Consider the following 22,500-nt stretch of genomic DNA (forward strand, 5'->3'; position numbering starts at 1 on the left):
GTCTCTTCTCAACAGTACTTTTGGAGGCAGAAACAACGTCTGATCAGGAGACTTCAGATCAGTTCAATTAAAGTGAAGCATTGATCTGACCGTGCCATTCAATCACAAGGTTAGATCAATTCTTTATTATTCTGCATGTATTCACCTTCCGGAGTAATAATGTTAACCCCAAATGAATGTGTGTGTGTGTGTGCGTGTGTACGCGTGTGTGGTTTTGTCTGTCACTTCGTATTACGTCCCTTTTGTGTGAAAACTCATCAGCACCTTGACAGAAAAAAATACAAAAATAAAACATGAAATCCCTCCGCAGCAATATCCTAGTGTAATAATATTAACGATTTCCACATAAAGCAACGGATTACTTAAAGACAGATGGGGGGGGGGTTGGGGGAAGGTGGAGTTGGTTGTAAATTCATCTTTCAAAGGAAAGAAGATAATTGCTTTCTGCGACGCTTGAAGACTTCCAGCCAGGCAAACACAGGCATTAAAACCCATGAAACCGTGAATATGTGATAAGTGTCAGAAGAATTGGGGAGAAAAAAAATAACATCGACTTTTTTTTTAACCACCAACTCGGAATAATTAAAATGTTATTGAAAATGATTTAAATGGACTGCATTTATATAGGGCTTTTCTCCCCAGTGGTCGCTCAGAGCGATTTCCCATTCTGTTTGTCTTTGGCTGTAGAGTTTTATTTGGTGCAAGCGTATCCGTCTCAGCAGCCCAGTATTCACCTCATCCACAGGTTTTTTTTTATTAAAAGCAGCAGGGCCACTCCATTGGAAACCTCCGACTGGCCCTTGCTTAGGACTCCTCGTCGTAATTGGTTCTTGCAACTAAGTCAATGTCGATGAATTAAACACAAAGGTAAACAGCCAAGGAGGATTCGAAAGCAGGGAAAGTATTGCTCTCCGAACGCCAATTGCTTTCCTCTTCATCTCTCTCACCACTCTTACCCTTTTAGAAGAGATAACATCAGACCCTTCAGATCTCTTCTGTTTTATTTCTCCCACCCATGCTTATTTCCATTTGAAATTCCCTCCGAAAGTCCATTTATCATGTTGATTTTACCCTCTATATCGACTTGCATTTTATTTACTGTGATTAACTGCTGACCTGCATCCGCCCCCTCTTGCCCTCTCTCCCTCTCTCCCTCTCTCCCTCTCTCCCTCTCGCCATCGTTAATAAGACGAGCAGGGAGGACATGATTTTGGTTTATTTCTATTTACTAGAAAGCAAGTGCAATCATCCCTCTTAAATAGGCTACGGTAATTGAATTCCGGGCAGATCAACAGCTTCCCACTGTGATACAAAAGTTTTCTGTGTGCAGCCTGTAACCTTGTAACGTCGGTGAACCATATTCAGCAGTATAGTATAAAGTACCTGTAGTAATGTTAATTCAATAACTCAGGGGGGGAGTTTGGAGTACAGATCAGCGGTTTTGAACAATCTAGCACTCTGTATTCAGCGGAAAACCACATTCTTATTCTCCGAGGACCAGTGCAGTATTGTATCATCTGCTGAGGTATAGGTTGTCTGCCTCTTACAGGGAACGTGTTTGGAAGACATCTCTAAAAAATATCTTTGCAATATTCTATTTCCCCCCTCCCCCCAGGAACATTACCTCTGGAAACACGCCGGTATTTAAACCACTGCAAGACAAGTTGCTATAATCACGAGGCATTTAGGAATTTACAATGTCCTGAATTAAAAAGAACTATTAATCCAAGGGTGTAATCCGCCCAGCGCTCGGAGCAGAGTGTTCACGCTGGGGTGGGCTTAGAGAACACAGTGTGCCGGTGGTCAGTGGTGTATAACACCAGTGACCGTACGAATAATGTGTGTGTGTGCATGTGTGTCTGTGTGTTTGTGTGTGTGTGTGTGGGCGTGCTCTCCGTCGGAGGTCAATGGTGATATAACACAGGAGTGTGCACATGTGGGTGTGTGTGTTCCCTGCTGGTGGTCACTGATGACATAACATAACATAACGTGGGTGTGTGTGTGTGTCTTTGGGTGTGTGTGTGTGTGTGTGTGTGTGTGTGTGTGTGTGTGTAGTTTCTCTTCTATTGTCGTTACCTGCTGAAGAGGAAAATCCCTACAAGGTGGTCCTCTCCCAACGTTGACTCTGGAGTGGGAGGGTGGGGGGAACTGTAACGGATAAAACAGTGAATTAATTGTAGGAAGGACTTTTTTTTTATTGAAAAAAGGATCTGTAGCAGGGAATAATTTAAGAAGCTGTTGGATTAGAGCGGTATTGTGCAACGGTTTAAATTATATTTCAACATAAGAGGTTGCATGCATGCAGTCCAGCTTTCTGTACTCAGAACGAACTTGATCTTACTTGATAGCATTACTATCAAACTTTGTTGAAACACAATACCCCAGCTGTTCAGTTAGTATGTCACACGTTGCATTTTGTTTTTAAAACGAGAATCAATAAGTAAAACCCGTTTTTCAGAATTCATCACAGAACATCACAAACCAAGATTAGTACCATAGCCTATATGCAAAGTGGGCACGGTGTGTGTGTGTGTGTGTGTGTGTGTGTGTGTGTGTGCGCGTGTGTGTGTGTGTGTGTGTGTGTGTGTGTGTGTGTGTGTGTGTGTGTGTGTGTGTGTGTGTGTGTGTGTGTGTGTGTGTGTGTGTGTGTGTGTGCGTGCATGAGCATGTGTGCACGTGCAGGCTAAGGCAGGGTCTGGTGGATTTCCGTCTGTGTGTACTAACACAGAGGCCCCGAGGCTAGAAAAGGAATCACAACCACGCCAAGTGTGCCGGATTTACTGGAGCAAATAAAGAAGTAAATATCCCGGACCCCGGTGTAGATGGAAACCCGAGACCGGGGGGGGGGGGGTATGCACACCTGCGTGCACCGAGGCAGCTCTGATGCAAAATAAGGATATGGGGTTTGAAACCCTTAGCTGGCCCGGCCCACCGCCCACAGAGGTAAACTCCTATTTAGATCGGACGCAGCGAACCACTTCGAGGTAATCACAGCACAGACCCCAGCGACAATAACAAGCAAAAGGCCATCACATGTCCTCCCTTTTCTTGCATCTTCTTTTCTGATTACCTCAATTCATTTACTACTCCCCTCCCACACACCACACACACACACACACACACACACACACACACACACACACACACACACACACACACACACACACACACACACACACACACACAAATATATACACCCCCCTGCCAACAGCCATATCCTTTATTTCTATGCCACATGTAAAATCCTAATTTCAACCCCTTTGACCACCAACACTCCCCCCTAAACACGCACACACACAGACACACACGTATGCACATATGCACAGACCCAAACACATGCTTGACCTCCTACGTGCGTTGTGTGAGTTCTTCATCGCCGACATCAGCCCCTTTGAGCGCAAATTGAAAGTGTCGGTGGAAATCACAGCCAACTGGGAGGTAGTGTGTGTGTGTGTGTGTGTCGGAGGGGGGGAAGCAGAGTATATGGCAATAACAATCAAACATTTCACATCCCCACCGCTGCGACTGTATGGCAAAATCTATAGCGGCCAGCCTCAGCACCGCTGCCCGTGGAGGGGAGATAGCGGGCCGGAGAGATGCACCAGCGCACAGCTGGGAACAAAACCATTTTTATTCATCGCACACAGCGTGATTGCATTCTGAATGGGCGGAGCGTCATAAAAGGTGGGTCTCCAATGAAAAAACTGTTTGTCTTCATTTGGGGCAATGATGAAGGGGTGGGAATAGTCTGTGTGGATACTCTGGTCTATGTGTTTAATGTGTGTGTGCGTGTGTGTGTGTGTGTGTGTGTGTGTGTGTGTGTGTGTGTGTGTGTGTGTTAATACATGTATGTCTACATGTATGGTTGCCTTTGATTACTGGAGGAGAGGGCCCGTGTTGGGGCTGTCTGTGTGAGCGTGTCATTCCATCCTGGTGTGCTGTGTGGCTGTGAAGTCGCGCGGCTGAGACAAAGCCTCGCTGTTTGTTCAGCGACACCAATTCCAGCCCCTGTGTTCAAGTCCAACGGACACCACCAAAAGGTCTGCACCCAGGGTTTTTATTTGTACTTCATATTACTTTGAGGCTTGAAATGAAAGGATTTGGCGGTGGGGGGTGGGGGGATAACAGAGAAAGTGTATTTTCTTTAATGCCATCTCGCAGCCTCGTCTTGGGAACTGCGAAGAATGCTCAAAATGGCTGCCGGAAGGCACAGAGGACCATGCCTGTAGCAGAAGTTATTCTGTTTTCTTTAAAAATATCATATCACCCATTCCTTTTCATTTTGGCAACTTATTTATCAGGGTTACTGAGGAGAATGCTAGCTATTTCGGCGACCCCTTGGTAATAATGAGCTGATGGCCGCTGTTTGGCCAGCAGACTAGCAGAAGAACCGCTCGCCGAATCCTTCTTCCCGGGCATCAGCTGCTTTGTAATCACACGCGTACGAGTCTAAAGGGGGTCGCACAAAGGACGCGGGTTAGACAGAGCGGTCTGAAAAAAACCCCAAACAAAGCATTTGGTTTTTAATGAAGGCGCGCATACCAACCAAGGGCCACATTCAACTCTGACCAGGGGTGCCAAATCGCTTCAACTTCCCCCACCGCGGTTAAAGTCTTGGAGCAGCGACACAGCACTTCTCCACTGACAAGTGAGCCCCTCCTCTCAGAGACACTCTGGTGAACCGGTTACTGTGCGTTTCGGGTAGAACGTGATATTACTCATATTGTGCTGTGATGTCAGTGACAACCAGTTTCCCAATACACTTCCTCATGTGAACAACCGGTGGTGTTATTCATGCATTCAGAGGAGAAGTAAGAGTTTAACGACACAACGGCTGGTCCCTAGAACACAAAGTGAACACCCGTAGTGGCCATTTGTTCACATACAGGTATGGATGTAAGTTTCAGTAAATAACCGAGTAATTAACTGTTTTTTTTCCCAAATCTGAAAAAACAAGAACCCTGTTATTGATCGCTTCTCTGTCGATTGCGAACCCAAAACCATGTGGATTAGCCCAAACAAATACCCAAACCAACCCGGGGATATAATTACTGTGTTAAAGCAACAATTTTAACACATGTTGAGATTAATCAGTGAACAATTTAACACATTCAGTGATTGTTTAGTGATTGATCAGTGAAAAATCACTGAACAATTGTACAAATATGTAGTGTGATGGCCAGTCCACTTACGTCTCCAATGGGGGTGTTCCTTTGTGAATTAGTATATCAAAAGCAAGTAGGTATTCATTTGAAAAGTATTAATTCTTTAAAAATTAAAAAATGTAAACTTAATTACATTTGAATAATTATTGGGGGGTGGGCAAGTTTAAAAGTGGGGGATACATGTCCCCCCCCCCCCTTCCCCTTACCCACACACACACACTAAATCTTGACCTATGTCTACAGCAAAGTTATCACAACCAACTTAAGCATCGGTAAGTAATGCGACTACTTGTGATTACTTGTACGTCGGTGGGTGTGCACAAAGTGTCAGGTACGCTGAGGTCCCAGGACCCCACCACTCAAGCTCTGCGATCTATCATCAGCCCTGGGGAAGCTGGCTCCCCACAGAGGCGGGTAAGGGTGCTATGCTAAGCTAACCTCTGTCAGGCCCCAAACACTGAGTTTGATGTCAGGACACATACATTATTTAACATCGGTAGCTTGTTTATCAATATCCAACCAAAATTAAAGCACTCGCGGTTGCAGTTTGAACAGAGTCTGTGTGTGTGTGTGTGTGTGTGTGTGTGTGTGTGTGTGTGTGTTTGTGCGAGTGCGTGCATGCAATTATCCAAATACGAAAAACTGCACATCATGCAGACGATGACAAATCCTACTTTAGATGGTCGATGGCGTTGCAAAGTATGTGGCGGGGGAAAGTCGTCTGGAATATATTATGGGATGTATTAGCATAGCCCGGCCAACCTTCCTTTCATTCCGAGGATTAATGGGCCTAGCCGTCTTAAAGACCAGAAGCAGCAGAGTGTACAGTGAGACAAGTTGTCTCCTATTTGATCTCACTGTGTGACATTAGAAGATAAATCTGGCATCCAAGTCAATGACACTGGAAGGCAAAAGCCTTACCCACAATCACATTCAGAGAATAACCCAAACAAAAGTTTGCTATTTGTATGCAATTAGTTTGCAACAAATAGAGCTTCCCCAGCTTTGGGGGCATAACTGTATAGCCACGTCAGTTTGTTTTCAATCAATAATAATGCAAATGTGCACTTTTGGCTCAGCACTGACACAGCTCTGGGATATGAATTATGCATCTGATAAATATAACAAGACAAGGTAGCAGAGACGGGGTGTGCGTGTGTGTGTGTGTGTGTGTGTGTGTGTGTGCTTGTGCGTGCGTGTATATGTGTATGTGTGTGTGTGTGTGTGTTGAGTATCGCTGGATCACATGAAGGACTTGGCCTGGAAATGAGTTCCACCAAAAACAATGAAAATGAAAAAAAAGGCATTGACTGCGCTGCGTTGCTAGTAGGTGAACATGGGGGTATTGATATGTGTGTGTGTGTGTGTGTGTGTGTGTGTGTGTGTGTGTACAACTGTTTACGCCTATGTATAAACAAACCTTTCCTTGCCAATGGCAATGACACTTTTCTTGATCACTTTTCCAGTCGTCTGCTCCTGTCGCCCCCCCCCCCGGTACTTTCTACATGATCTTGAGTCACTCAAGCAAACAACTGCGATGTTCTGAGTCAACAGCAAGACAGCAGCGACTCAGTCTTACGAATACAAGTCTGTGTGTGTGTGTGTGTGTGTGTGTGTGTGTGTGCGTGAGCGCGTGTGTGTGTGTGTCTATTCAAAGGGTGCACATGGGCGGATATGCATTCTGTGTGCGCATGTGTCACCGGGGGAACATCGGCGACAGAACTTGATTGAAAAAACGAAGAGAGGGGAGGGGGAAAAACAGCCAACAAAAATAATAATTACAAAGAGAAAAAGAACGGCAAGCGCGTCCGTGCATCCCCGCAAACGCAATCACCCATCGTTGCTCTCTGTCATGCCACCCCACTGTAAATAATTCATCAAAAGGAAACAAAAGCAGGGTGGGGGTGGTGGTGGTGGTGGTGATGGGGGGTGATGGGGCAGACAAATATGCAAATGACCCCCACCCACCCACTCACCTCCTGAAAAGGGGGGCTATAGCGTCACCCCTGAACGCCACATGGGAGGATAGAGCGGCAGATTATTTTTCGGGGTGGGTTGTGACTCTTGATGGTTTGAATCCACTTGTTTCATCTACCCCTGAAAGCACTGTAGTCACGTAAGGACGAAAGAAAACATGGAGAAAAATAAAACAAAACCCGGTGGGATTCGAGGGAGGTTTGGATTGAGCAGCAGGAGCGAGGGGGTTCGGAGGGAGATTAGGGGATGTGAGAGGAGGGAGAGAGGAGGGAGGTGGGTGGGGGAGATATTGAGGAAAAAGGGGGCGGGGCAGGGCTAGTGTGTGTGTGTGTGTGTGTGTGGGGGGGGGGGGGGGGATGTCGGGAGGAGGAAGGGAAGAACGGCACATTCGACATGGAAGCGAAGAAGAAAGAGATTTAGGAGGGGAGGAAGCGGGGAAGGGAGGGGAATCTATATTCGACAGTACAGTGAAAGGTAGCCATCAAGGGCTTTGATGAAAAGTGCAGGCCTTCTAAGGCTTAGTGAGTGACAGCATATGATTTGGTCAAAGCCGGGAGCTTTTCAGAGCCCAGACAGTCCTCACTCCCCCCAGTCTCTCCCCTGCACTCCCCCTCACCACCACCACCACCACCACCACCACCACCACCACCACCACCACCACCACCACCACCGCCGCTGCCGCCACCGTTTTTTCTCTCTCTCTCTGTTCGTGCTCATCTCACTTTAGCTTGAATATAAGTTTGGCCTGAGCTAGGGTGAAAAAAAAAAGATTGGTATTGGCTTGACAAGCCCGATGTGTGCGCTATTGTCGCTGTCGTGAGTTACAGACAGCACGGCCGTTTGAAAGCTGCACCGCTGTGAAATGAGATGGGATTACCAGTAATGTCCCTCCCTCCTCTGCCCAATCTGCTGCAAGATCTGAAACTGTTCGCCTGGCAAATGTAAAAGAAAACGAAGAAGAGGTGCGATTATGTGAAGGTATATTGCGGCGTAGAGGTTGAAAAATTAAGTATAGCCCCAGACGAAGCCATCTGAAAACAATTAGTTTGCCATTCATATTGGGGGGGGGAAGCACAGCAACAGTGTGTATATACACTGCCACGTTTACTCTGGTCTGACTAACACAAAGTGGTGGAACAACAAAGTGGGATGTCCCCTCCGTTTAACTGCTCAGTTTGGGCCAAGCCGCAGAGTGCGCTTTGATTGGGCTCCTCAACCGCCAATCAGCAAGGATGATTACATTACACACAAATCGCATGACGGCTTTGTGAGGGCGGTGCTTAAGCAACACATGGAGTGTAATTGGCTGAATTGGAAGTGATGGAAATGATCTCCGTAATACGCCAAGAGAGCTGAAACTTGCCCATGCTCTGGGCCTCGCCAGGCCGTCGACACAACCGGAGTTTGTGATGAAGAGATCTTTGTAATGAGTTGCGGCGAAGAAAAACGTCTGAAACGTTATTTAAATATGTTGGTTTACCAATGCCGGAAATGTAAGAAATAATAAGCATCTGTTGGAATTGACGCAGCTTTGTTAAAGCTTCTTAAGCGCCCATGGCACAGAGTTCTGCTTCGATAGCCCACTTCAGAAACGCGAACAAAATGAATGCCTAAGTGACACATTTTGGCAGCTTGAATATTAAGTTAACCAGTGGTTAACAACTCTACTTTACAAGTCTCTCACTTCTCTCAGGCAAATTAAACACCATTAAAAAAAAGGCCTGGTTGGACTTTCAATTTGCCGATGTGACTCAGCAATCCTCAGCCTAGGTTTTCATCTGGGAGAATTCCAGCTCCGTGATTCTTTGCTTCACGCGTTGAAACTGACCAAAAATGCGGCGGTCGGTTTGTGGGAAGCAAGTCGGATCGTGTTCGCTGTAAACATCGAGGTCCACTCATTGTCTTTCTTTAGGGTTCCCAGCCGGATCGCTGAAGCAGAAGATGTGTTGGTTTATTTATTAGAAGGTGGAAGATATATATACATATATATATAAAAAGGGAGTCGCTAAAGGACTTCTGAGATCATTCCAAGGAGTAGCAGCCATCAGTGGCTAGGGGCGTAAACATTCCCAGGTCATTGGTGGAAGGCTGCTCACCTCTCAGATCATAATGGTCTCATTTGCACACGCACAAACTCTAACACTCACAGACACACACACACGTACACAAACACATACTAATGTGTGCACAAACACACAAATAAATATCGAAAGTATTTTTACATCCCCAAAGCCATTTTCCTGATTATGCTGACCTGTATGTACACACATACAAACACAAACACACACACACACACCACACACACACACACACACACACACACACACACACACACACACACACACACACACATAATGTGGCAATTATAGTTAGTAATTGAACGCTTATATACACATACACATACAAGCGTACTCATGCACATTTTGAAGCATAAATGTGCACAAAATTGCACATGCCCGCAAGCCTCTTGTCTGGTGATAATGATGTCTGTTTCTCACATACACACACACACACACACACACCCACACACACTAAATCTCCCCTTCACACATACACGCATACAGATAATGGTGTCTAATTTAGACCCTCATATCTGCCAGTTCTCCAGAGTACTAGACCTCATCCGGAATATATTGGTGACCTACATATTAGGAGTGCACACACACACACACACACACACACACACACACACACGCAGACGCACTCAAACACATGCACAAGCCCAGGCATACACAAACAGCAAAACTATTATCCGAGCACTCCATTTCCTGGATACATGTGAGTGCGTGATTTCATGTGCCAGTGTCCCCCCACCCATGCCTGCCTGTGTTACGACTGTCAAGAGAGAGACACACACACACACATATACCCACAAACATACACATACACACACACCTCTTGATCCCCGTACATGTGTGGAAAACACTGGAACATGGAAACACACTTACAAAACCTAGCAACATACATCCTATTATTTATACATACACATGCCAGCAACACACGTGAACAATTTGGATGTAAATGTGCTGGTTAAGAATGTGATCGTTAGGGAGGTGGTGGTGGTATTCTTAAAGTTCTCCATTAGTAATGATGGCCCTGCACAGCACTGTAGCGCACAATTAAGATTACACCCGGTATTCATAGAGATACCCTTCCCTAACGACACACGCACAGACACACGGAACTGCACACACACAAACATACACAGAGACGCAAAAACACGCACAAACACACAAATGCACATACGCACACATGCACCCGCAATCACACACACATACACACACACACACACACACACATACACACACTTCCATGAGAAGAGGCACTTCTGGGTGTGCTGCTAACGAAATTACCCACTTAGTTCTACAGGTATCACGGGTGCACGTGTTAGTCAAACCTGCTTTCGCTGTGTGTTTCACCGGAAAGAAACCAGAAAAAAAGGATTCGCCATGCGTTGCCCTTAGCGACCCTCTGTGACAGAGACAGGACGGATAACCGCTGGGATTAGCTCACAAGTGTCCATGTCAACAGTAACCCCCCGAAAAAAGGAAAGCGCGTGTCAAAACAGGTTGGCTCTCTGTCTGCCACTTGGTTTAGCTGAGTGCAAGTGAAAGAGCTTTCCTGAAAAAAGTTGTCTCGTTATTTTTTAACAAGGGATGCTCAACTCATCTGTATTACCATGATTTACAGAGACAATGGGATTGGCAGAGTGTACAATGAGATAATAGTATTCTAGCGTAATGAGATGCTGCTATCAAGTGTTGAACAGCTAGATGGCTTACCACGGCTACAGAGTAATTCCACAACAGACGACAAAATGTGCTCCGTAAAGAGATCAGTTTGATGTTGGATTGGACGGAGCAAAATGGCGGCTCTGAGCTCATTCCGATGACACCCCTCAAGGCCCGCTTAAAGGGGACATATCATACCACCAGGTCTGACTGTGATTAGCCATTACAAGCCGTTTTGAAAATCTACCTCTTCTGACATCCAAAGTGGGCGTGTCCACCTAGATGTATGACGGAAAGAGGAGCAACGTTTGCTACAGACCACTGGGAGGCTGGTGGACTGATTTAGCCAGCACACATCTAGGTGGACATGACCACTTGTGATGTCAGAAGAGGCAGATTTTCAAAATGGCTCGAAACAGCTAATCACACTCACAACTGGTGGTATAATATGTCACCCTTAAGAGATTTACAAGACGAAAGTAAGTGGGCGGGGCCGGGGGGAGACACTTGATGGAGTTAATTTACCAATTTAAGCATGTTGGAAGTTATGCCCCTTTTTATGATACGTCTCACCCACTGTCAAGCCCGCTTTTGACTTAGTGGCACGAACAGTTAACAGCTTATGACTCGGTCCATTACTCAGTGCTCAACTTTTGGAGATATCTCATTCACGCAGACGGGGCTAAAACATAACCTCCATGATGGATTTACCTCCGTTGTAAGGTACAGCGAAAGAAATGAAGCAGTATTAAGTATATATCCATCAGTCATGCCTCAATTTTGACCATAACCAGGGGATTTTGTGCAAAATTGACGAATGACTGATGGTCAAATGAAACAAAATGTAGATCAAGTCGATTTACTTTGGGCAAGGGAATTAATGCGATAATGGAAAGAGTTTTGCAACGGCCTGCCCCAGCCACAACTGTGGAGTTGTTGTGCGTTTCCTGCTCCCTGTGTGTTGTTGACAACTGCGCATTCATGTGGCCTCGTCTGTCTGTTTTCGCACGACGATTAAAGGGGCCTCAAAGAGCCGGCAGGAAAGAAGAAGAAGAAAAAAATAAAGAAAGAGAGAGGGAGGTGGAAAAAGGGAGGAAAGATAAAAGTGAAGGAGAGACGGACAGAGCTGTGGAAAAAGAGAGGAACTCGGAAGGAGAAATGTATGGTTAAGAAGTCAAGGTTTTGGTTTAAGATACCGTGTTAGCGGTGGGGGTGGACAACCCGTCAGTTTTGTACAATGTATGATTTGGATAATAATCGTTTGTCTTTTTGGATGGTGTGTGGGTGCTCCCATCTGGGTGGGAGATGGATGCCTGCAGAGTGGCTTTGATCACGGGATATAGCAATATTATGTGTGTGTGTGTGTGTGTGTGTGTGTGTGTGTGTGTGTGTGTGTGTGTGTGTGTGTGTGTGTGTGTGTATGTGTGTGTGTGTGATCAGTCTGTATCATCTACTAATATGCATGTATTACAACAATAACACAAATCGCTAGACTTTATTTGCAATGAGATGTACAGTTTATTCAGCCAGGAAAGGAGCCTTTGAGTTTAGTTAATTTCCTTGCCATTAGCAGACAGCGTCTGTTGACTAGATGGCAGATTGCCTTCTTTTTTTTATTTCTTCAAGGGCTTTTTGGGTACCTTGATGGACAGGAAAGTTGGGTCCGAAGAGAGAAGGAATTACATGCAGCACTGGAATCAGAATCTGGTTAGCTTCCAGGCATGTTAGGCCCATGCCATCGATTGCTTCGTTTCTCAGGATTGTCTCAACCCTTGAATTCCAAAAAAGGCAAAGAGAAGTTGTCTGAAGAGCCTTTTTGACTGAGGGGGGGGGGGCCTTTTTCATTGCAGACTCCATCCTTAGCTACGGGACTTCATTGCAGACGCTGGCACTCCAGGGGAGAAAGCTCCACAGGCGAAGGATATATTTAAGCATTCTCTGCACTCGTCTCCTCTCCCACTGTGTGCTCCAGGCCGGTGGCTGAGACTCTTCGGGCGGGAGGGGGTGGGTGGAGGGGAGGCTGATACAGGGTTGTATGGAGTACATCAGAACGCTTGGACAACAGAAAAAAACTTGGAGGAGGGACGACTCGGTTCTGAACTCCTTCGGCTTGTTGGGTTTCATCGTGGTTGATCGGGCTGCACAGCCTCATGCATGCCTCAGCACATGAATGCCCAAGGTCTCATCTGTGCCCTTCATGGCTCATACCCAACGCTTTTTAGTGCAAAGTATTGAGCGAGTTTGGTTCAGTTGTGAATGTCGAATGAAAAATGAAAGGAGAAAAAAGCACTTTCTCTACTTTACAGGAGGCGAGGAAAGAATGGTGGTGAGGACAGAGATTCAGCGTTTTGATTCAGCATTTAACGATTCCTTGGTTAATTGATGCGTGAATGGATGGGCTTTATGTTTCAGACGCTCCTGGCTTGAAACACGTTTGAACAAAGGGGACGGCTTTGTTGGAGAGGTTACAAGTTGAAGTCAATGCAAAAAGATTTGCAAACAGAGCGCTGGATTGACGCAGCGTTGAGAACACCTTGATTCTAATGCTTATCTAGGAAAGAGGCAGAGCACTATAAAGCAAGACTTTGTTTATAAATGACTTAAAGAGTGTAAGGAAATGACAGAGAAATATCAAGGCTCACAAGATTCACAGATAAATAAATCAAATAAGAAAAACCGCACAGGGCCGCGCCGTGGACACGATGCAAAATAAGGTTTTTTAAATCATTAACGTGACTATACACTATACATGACGTGCAGATAAATAAAGCTCTGCCTCAACCGCTCTCTGTGTGCTTTGCTCCGATTAAACAACATGATCCTACACCCTGCACCTCAAATACAAACAGATACAAAGAGAAGTCTGACGAGGCGATGTCTTGAGTTGTGTCTAGTGGTGCTCTGGTGCTATGCCACAGCACTGGGGTGGCCGCCTGATCTCTGGGTGATAGACACGAGAGACACAGGGATTATCCGGTACACGCCAAGCGGATAGCTAGCATGCTCAGGCAGAGTGGGCACATTCTGGCAGCAACTGTGTGAACCGGACACACACACGCACATGTGGCTGTGCCTGGGCGTTATGTGAGAGGTTTAGAGTGAGGGGGTGCCAGGAGACGTGCATGATTCACACTCCTACTGTGGGGCAGAGGGAGATGATTGAGGACCTTTGTTGTGGTTTCTTGGACCCCTTTTATCCTTGAAAAGTCCCTAAGATGTCGTATGTGTCCAAATACAGAATACTCTCTCAGAAGAGATCTCTCTCTCTCTCTCTCTCTCTCTCTCTCGCTCTCTCGCTTCTAAACATGTGCGTTTAGAGGAGGTTAAGGCAGGTTTGCTTTACTTATGTTTATAAAAAAAAAATGCGCTGTAGACTATTGACACTGTATTATGCTTTTTTAAACGGTTACAGTCTGCTTAAAGAAAGAAAAAAAACAGCATAATCCAAACCTTAAAAGGGCATTAAGTCAAACGCAGAATCTGATCAAGTCACACAAACAGTTAACCAGCCCGTGATCCTAGTGGCCTTTCTTCTTGAAAGCAGACTTGGGAACACAGAGGGGGTTTAGATTATGACTGTTCTTAGTGTGTAGGAAGTAGTGCCAGATAGACCACACTGCTCTGTGATCAGAGGGGTGGGTGGTGCTGTTCTCTTGTGGTTGCTTTGTAGTCAAGCATTACTCCCAGCCATCTTTTCCCCCCACTCCCCTCGGATAACCAAGTTTTTTCCTTGTTACCTTTAGCATCGAGTCACGTTATTCCAGCCATGGTGTTTTATTGGGACCCTCTTTTTCGGGTTCATCTCATAGCTTAGCAATACAGTTTTGTGGAAAGATGCGTTATTCATGGTTACCACCATGTGTACCACTGTTTAGAAGGTTGGTGTTGATGGTAAAACGGTATCAAAGTACAGTCAGAAGGCCTGTTGTCTGGTGTCTTCTGGTTTCATGTCTGATTCGTTTGGTCAGTAGGAAACCTTTCTTTGTTTTAACTATGCTGTTGTATGGCCTTTTGGTTCACCTCAGTACTTTATTTTGACTATTTCACTTTTTTTATGACAGTTTCACTTCAAATTTGATTTTGTCTGTCAATGGATACAGTGACCTTAGCAAATAAAGAAATAAGATGATCATTATGATCATTTGCATCTCATATATATTTAAATTGGTCTATTGAATGTTGATTATTGATTTCACATGTGTTCACATATGATCACATATGTTTAGTCAAGTTAAAAGTTATCCAAAGCTGTAAATTCAGTTTTTCTACATGGAGTTATTTTGTGCTTCTATTCAGAGTTGATTTTTCCCTCATAAACCATTAGAGGTTAACTGTTGTAGCAGACAAATTAAACTGTGGGCAGAATGTGTTTGTGTGTGTGTGTGTGTGTGTGTGTGTGTGTGTGTGTGTGTGTGTGTGTGTGTGTGTGTGTGTGTGTGTGTGTGTGTGTGTGTGTGTGTGTGTGTGTTTGTGTGTGTGTGTGTGTGTTTGTGTGTGTGTGTGTGTGTGTGTGTGTGTGCATGCATGTGTGTGTGAGTGTGCATCCTGTGCTCGTTTTCCAATTACAGTGACACCAATTACGCGAGCCTCACTCTCCCAGCTTATACTTATTGCCACTTATTTGCTTCCTTGCAAAATGTTACGACTGCGGACCAAATTATGAACAAACAGCACTAGACTTGACAAACTGTGACAAATCTGCATTGTAAGTCCTTTGTATCTCCAGACTTGTTGTGGGCAGTAGGGGGAAATTTCCTTCACATGTGCATTCAGACATGTTGTTGCATGTTCTAGATCCAGACTCCGGAGTTTGCCTTATGTAACTTCCTTCCTTTCATGGCCGAGTTGGTCAAAACAAAGAACAGAACAAATCCACCAATCGCTGTGGTTCTTTGTTTGTGGATGCTAGACAATGTAATATGAGGCTTGTTACTGACGGCCATGATTATTGCAGTCGAGACTAATTAAAAGGCATTTGAAATGCTTATTATAATTATTTTTCAATGCGCCAGACAGTAAGACGATGACAATTCGCCAAACACATGCACACTGAAAGGACAGTATGTATAATCATTTTATAAACCTCTTCTGCTGCTTTTCTTTATGTAACAAAAAGAAATACAAAAATATCACAAAATCATTCTAGATTGGGGCAGTGGCATGAATATTTACCAATACATACATAAGTATTTTCTTCTCTTCTTATCTGAATTAAAGATGTAGCTAAATTAAACAAATGCACTTTACTAAATCCCCACAGTACCTTGATGCATCATAAGAGATTTGGAAAACACGCTAGGTCAGAATACTCACTCTCCCAACAACAATGCTGCAGTTCTCCTTTCAAAAACTCGCTAGGGGTCTGAACGTTTGTCTTTGTTTTGACCTGTGTGTTATGATTCACTATTCTCTGCGTACCCCGGGTTGCCAGATATGAAACAAATTGGCACCTTATCACAGTGTGTGCTGCAGCCATGGAAGCAAGCAAACAAACTGGATCAACTGAGATTGCACTGGATTCCACCCAATCTAAAAAGCCTCGTCCTCTTTGAAGAAGCTCCGTGACCAGAGAGATTCTAAAACATGAGTTAATCTCATCTTAAATCGCATATTAAAGATGGAAACAGCTTGGAGAGCGAACAAATCTAAAGACAGCTTCCAGATGAACCGATTTATAATTTTAAACCAATAAATAAAGGGTTAGCAAGGGTAAATATTAGCCAATAAATTTTGAACACATCGTCGCTTGTTATTGTCCAAATAGAATGACTTGCACTCGCATCAATATATAATATCTTGCTCGGTTTTGCTCGTCTTGGACCTTGTGATCGTTCAGTTACCTCAAACTGGCGACCAGGAATTCGCTATTCTTCTAGTGGAAAAGCGTGGATGCTCTAGCCCTGTTCGGTTGAGGTCGATGGCTGAGATGAAGGACTTTAACACATACATGCATCTGTGTGTGTGTGTGTGTGTGTGTGTGTGTGTGTGTGTGTGTGTGTGTGTGGGTGCTTGTGCGTGTGTGTGAACACGCGCAAACCACGGGCAGTGCCGGCTCATTGTGGTAATGGGAGGCTGAACTCTGACCTCCGAGTCTCCTTCGCTCGGCTTCAACCTCGTTTTTTGGGGTTTGTTCCTCCGCCCTGATCTCTCTCTCCCTCCATCCGTCTCCCGTCCCTCACCCCTCGCTCTCTATAATGAGGCAGGAGCCGTACTCCCTGTGGGTCCGCGGGTCATCTTCCCGCCACACACACGCAGATAAATAGAACGTGCGTGGCATTAAGTGCGGCCACCGCTCACACATTTGAATGTACGATCCACAAACACACGCGGATCAAGGCATCGGTGTGGACAGACACACACACACACACACACACCCCATACACAGAGACACCATGCACACACAGGCGCGCACACACACACACAGACAAACACACACACCCACACAGAGAAAAAAAAAACACAACCTCACCCACACACATACACACACACACACACACACAGAGACAAACACACACACACAGGTCCAGATAGCCCATCTCTATTATGCAGAACATCAGTGGGCTGATGGTAAAGGCTGATTATGCAGCGTTCCTCTGCTCTGCCACAAGACCCCCACTGTGTGGGCCCATGCCTTTAAAAACCCGCCCTCCCAAATGTCTTATTTGCATTTCAATAGCATACGTTATATACTCCTAAACAGGAGGACTTTGCATTGTGGCGGGGAAAAAGGATAGAAGAAGCAACGATCTCCCAGACCGATATTTCCCCCGTAGAGTCGACACACTCGATTAATGTGAAGCGTTTCTAAGGTAAATTGACAAACATTTACCTTTTTTAATATCCTCAATACAACGTATGAGCGCAGTCCACATCCAAAGGAATTCCAAGCAAAAAAAATGATTAAACTGCTCACTGAAGGAAAAACCAAACTTAAGATCAATATCTGAATCGTTTGCACGTATATACAATCACCCTTGGCATTGATCCATTGATCAGTGTCGAGCATGTCGAGCAAGTTTTGTATTCAGAATTCGTAGTGAATGTACGGAAGTGGGGATTTCTATCATTCCAGCCTTCCTTCATTTTAGACCAACTCTCGTTCAGCCAACTCTCTCTCTGGCTCTGTGCTCCGTGAATCAACACAGTCGGTCTATAGCGTATCCATACTCTACAATAGTTGGGCTGTTGCCTCTGTCCCTGTAGGCTCTGTTATAGATTGCTTCGGTGTCGGGGTCGCTATGGTGACCCCTCGCAGAATGCCTGCTCAGCGAAAGAAAAGAAAAGCAATGCGTGCGTTGGTGTGTGCGTGCGTCTGTGCGTGTGTGCGCCTGCGTGTGCATGCGTGTGTCTCCATTAATGCATGTGAGTTTGTACACACAAACACACACAAACACACACACACACACACACACACACACACACACACACACACACACACATATATATATATAAATAAACATACAACGTATAAGATTCCTCTTTGCATGTTTATTGATAATGCCATACATTGCCAGTGTGCATGTTCTAGGTTGGTAATTGAAAGGCCATCTGTGGTCCACGGGGGGGTTTTAGTAAAGGGTAAACTACTGGACTCATTATTTTAATGACCAGGCAGTCGGTAGCACACACAGATTAGTTTGTGTCTACTTTAACCTTCAGGAAGCTGCAGGTATACGTCCCCTGCATGCACGTGTAGTCCGCCTCGTTTGTTTACTATAAAGCTTAGCTCCGGCACAAATTTGAATACATACTCCCTAAACAGAATGCCAAGCGATAATTGGTTGACTGGGTTGGCCAGGTTTGTGGCGTGGACACATTTGCTAAGGTCGTGAAAAAGGCTGATTCATACAAAAAACATGTTGTTGCTGTTGCGTTTGTTATATTTATCTGAAAGTAAGAAAATTATTAGTATTTGTTCAGTGTGTGTGTGTGTGTGTGTGTGTGTGTGTGTGTGTGTGTGTGTGCGCGCGCGTGTGTATGTAAGCATGTGTGTGTGTGAGTGATTGTGTCTCCTAGTATGTGCGTGGGGTGTGTGAACATGGAAGCCAGACATGACCCACATTTTTCAGAATTTTCCTGTTTTGGCGAGGCGGTGTGTGTGTGTGTGTGTGTGTGGGGGGGGTGTCTGTGTATGTCTGTGCATGTCGGGCAAAGTGTGTATTCTTCAAGGTCCACAGTGCCGGTGCATGGCCGTTTGTCAGCCTGTGTATTTTTTTCTGTTCCAATGTCTGGGAGTCTGTCCCAAGAGTGAGTCAGTGTGTGTATGTATGTGTGTGTGTGTGTGTGTGTGTGTGTGTGTGTGTGTGTGTGTGTGTGTGTGTGTGTCTCCGTGCATATATGTGTATGTTTGTGTGTGTGTGTGTGTGTGTGTTTCCATCTGTCTCCTGTCATCGGTGGTCCCCTCCTCACCATTAGGACCTGTCAGGGTCAAGGGTCAACACTCCAAAGGGTCAAAGGTCGCCCCTTGCAGAGGTGAGAGGCCAGCGGGGTGGGGACTAGTGCAGGATGACATTGAACAAGCCCACAGCTGCAGCCCTGACAACCAACACCTCGGGGGAACTCAGGCCCACGGCCCACGCCGGCCACAGAGTCAATACCAGTCTGTAAAAACGTGTGCAAGGCCTGACCTGACCCTTCGGGTGTCCGGCAGAAGTAAAGCAGGAGCACTACTAGTTATGTTTAGGCTTATTTAAAACCAACGGCCAGCTTTGTTGGGGAAAAAGCTGTGTTTTTTGGAACCACCGTTTTTTTCAAAGAAACCACTATAGAATAGGATTTCAAAGTCAGCTTGGTTTGAAAAATCAAATGAACTACAAAACGTATTAATACATCAAAAATGTGTTTTAGTTGAAAGAAAAAGGGCAAGTCACTTTTGAGAAGGTTAGAGCATAGAGTACGACCTTTGATCTGGCCTAGGTAACATGTGCAGGGACTGCTTAGCCTATAGACACAAATACCACACACACACACACACACACACACACACACACACACACACACACACACACACACACACACACACACATACAAACCCTTACAGACACAAGCAAAAGCTATTGAGCCAATCAATGTGCAGCATGTATGCACACGTCTTTTGTGTGTGTGCACTGGTGAGTGCGTGTTTATGTGTAATTGTTGGTGCACCCTTAAGGACACATGAACAAACACAAGCGAGACACACACACACCCTTCTCCTTGACAAACAAGTCATCCAGTTCACCCAGACCACGCTGTTAAATAACAGTTCTGTTCCCTCTGCTGCAGGCTGAACTCAATGCTTATTATAAATGAAAGTGTTCTTTCAAGTGATTTTATTGAATTCCATTTCACTGTTATTGCATTTTTTATGGCTCCTACTACTTTTCTCTTACGGGGGAACCGTAGTTTATTGTGTGTAAACACTCTGGCAACTTGGGGAGCGTTATAACCCGGTGAATGATGCAAAACTTCTCGTGTTTTGTCCTATGGGATGGGCTCCGACAATAAAGAATGTTGCGTCATTTAAGAGCTTTTATTTTCATAATCACCCGACACGTTGTATGCGGTTTGTATTTTTGCATTCATCACTGGTAGGTGTATTTGTAAGGGACCGACAAACAAGTTTTTTATCGAGCGGCAATTTCGTCTCCGTGATTAGTCTTTTTACAGCAGCATTTTAGCTTCTTCCAGATATTTCTGTGTCTTTTAGAACATTTTACATTGACCTTTTTCACTAAGAAATATAAAGGCACAAAAGTTAAAAGGAAGTTACTGGAATAAAAAATGACTGAGGGAGTGGCCAACTTTTCTCACCACAGTGGCCCCAGTGGTACTTAAAAATGCACTTCACATGCATATACTGAATATAACACATTCAAATATTATAGCGATTAATGTTGTCATTTATTCAGGTTGGTTGTTGTTAACACTGTATTCTTTTTCATCATTTCTATACACACACGAGAGGCCCGGACGTGGATAGTAAGGAAGAGTTTTCAAAAGTAAGCAAGTCAGATAGTTCATTTTTATTTAAACAGCTGTTGCTCTAGTTCTGCCTAAGTGCAGACAGCAACAGCAGAGCAGTACATATACAGAAGGGAAATCACGTTCAATTGTTATATGGTTGTAAATGCCGGCAATGTAAATTAAAAGATGCAATCAGATCAGTAATAAGAGGCGTGTATACAAGCTAAGTCTCGCTAAGTATTTTTAAACAAAAGGACAACACCGGTATTGATTGCCCTTTGACCAGTACTGAGCAAACACACACACACACACACACACAAACACACACACACACACACACACACACACACATACAGCTGCAGGACTTGGAAGTAATGAATGCAACGGACAAGATGAGCGATAAGCAAATTACAGGTATTATGATGACAATAAGGGCCGTAAAACAAACTGACACACACACACACACAACACCACACCACCCCACAAAACACACACACACACACACACACACACGCACACACACACACACACACACACACACACACACACACACACACACACACACACACACACACACACACACACACACACACACACACAGATGACAGAGAGATAAGGTGCAGCTGAGGGAAGACATTATCAAGGACACTGTCTTGTAACCGGACGGGCTGGAATGAAGTCCCGGGGCGTAGGCTGACAAAGGTTTGTTCCTCTATCAACCCTGTGTTGGCCTACTACTTTAAAACGTCACCTTTAACCCCGACTCCTCTCAGGGCAATGACCCATGTCTCTGCGGCCAACGGAAGTGTCTCATAGGAAACAGGTCAAGGCCAAAAAAAACCACACAAAAAAAACCGTCTCTGCAAGCATTTATGAAGTAGTGCTAAATATTGTGAATACTTTTAATAATTATAATCACCCTCCTCTTCATGGATGAACTTTTAAGCATAATGTTATTTATTTTTCAACCATTTATAACTGATTATGATTTGCCTGGGGATGAGAATTCATGGAGAAGGAATGACTTCACTATGATTTCACCGTGTGCTTCTCCTTTATAATCGGTTAGAATTGGCAGTAATTCTAAACTGCCTTTCCCCCCTCCCCGTCCTGCTCCTATTGTACTTAGTGAGTCTCTGTCCTATGATGTCCCGCTAACATAAAGGAGAGACAACCAAACGACAAGTTAAGTTTTTTTTTTTACATTTTTTAGTTATTGTTGTTGTTGTCTTTGTTGTTGTCGTAGTTACCAGACACCTCGCCGGAAAGCCCTGTCCCACTCCGGACGTCTCGGCCTATCTTTGATGGTCCTTTTGGCACACAAGCAAATTGTGTGTGCGCGCGTGTGTGGTTGTGTGTGTGTGTGTGTGTGTGTGTGTGTGTGTGTGTGTGAGTGTGAGATACCGTTTTGTGTGCTTCCGTGTGGTTTTTTTCCCCAAGCTGGACAGGATATGAAAGGTCATGAGGCGGGGTCAAAGTTGAGGCCTGACTAAATAATTACCAGACACCCTCCTGCCTACACACACTCCTGCGCGCACACACACACACAAATGTCCATACTGATGAGAACACAAAATCACCAGACATCAATGCCCCAATACACACACACACACACACACACACACACACACACACACACACACACACACGCGTACAGGCTCCTCTAGTATATTGGCCGTTCA

The 22,500-nt window shown here is 44.9% G+C and overlaps 1 long non-coding RNA gene across 1 annotated transcript in view; it reads right to left on the reverse strand.

Moving 5' to 3' along the window:
• The window catches only part of LOC307088148, a 93,888-nt gene that overhangs the window by 13,074 nt on the left and 58,314 nt on the right, over positions 1–22,500 (reverse strand). The window contains exon 4 of the long non-coding RNA XR_013812546.1: positions 2,077–2,148. This is a non-coding gene — a long non-coding RNA (uncharacterized lncRNA). The remainder of the gene's footprint in view (positions 1–2,076; positions 2,149–22,500) is intronic.

The sequence above is a fragment of the Pollachius pollachius genome (genome assembly GCF_949987615.1).
Source record: "Pollachius pollachius genome assembly, chromosome: 1".
Classification (NCBI taxonomy): Eukaryota; Metazoa; Chordata; class Actinopteri; order Gadiformes; family Gadidae; genus Pollachius; species Pollachius pollachius.